The sequence below is a fragment of the Bison bison genome, unplaced genomic scaffold, assembly GCF_000754665.1.
Source record: "Bison bison bison isolate TAMUID 2011002044 unplaced genomic scaffold, Bison_UMD1.0 scf7180017864291, whole genome shotgun sequence".
Lineage (NCBI taxonomy): Eukaryota > Metazoa > Chordata > Mammalia > Artiodactyla > Bovidae > Bison > Bison bison.
This window is the reverse complement of record NW_011494863.1, coordinates 10,018,001-10,018,489: the sequence shown is the minus strand read 5'-3', so window position 1 is coordinate 10,018,489 and position 489 is coordinate 10,018,001.

Here is a 489-nt window from a genome sequence, read left to right as displayed (position 1 = left end):
CCTCGCTCAAGGTCACAAACTGATAAAGCCAGAATAGGCTTCCTCCAGATTATGGAAGCAAAACTAGTATTGGCAGGGTCACTTGGGAAGACTAGTCAGTTGAAACACTGACCGGAAAACTTGGATGCCTTATATCTAAGGGACTACGGGTCTCACGCTGAACTCTGCTCCCAACTAACCTTGCCCTGGCGGAGTCAGAGGCTGAGAAGGAAGTAGACTGTAGATTTCCCCTGGAACGGACACCACAGGCACCTACCCTTTTCACGTTTATTATCTTTCGCTAGAGGAGTGGGTACTCAGAGAGGTTAATCAACTTGCCCAAGGTCACCCAGGAGCCAGCAGTGAGCCCAGGACTACCTTCCTCGGTTGGGCAGCGGTCTCCGGGGAAGGCGCCCGCAGGCTCGTCCCCGAGGAGTGAGGTCCCTCTGGCCCTCGCCGCGCCCACTCCCGTGCGCACCCGGCCGCGCCCCCGCCGTCCCTGGCCTCCGG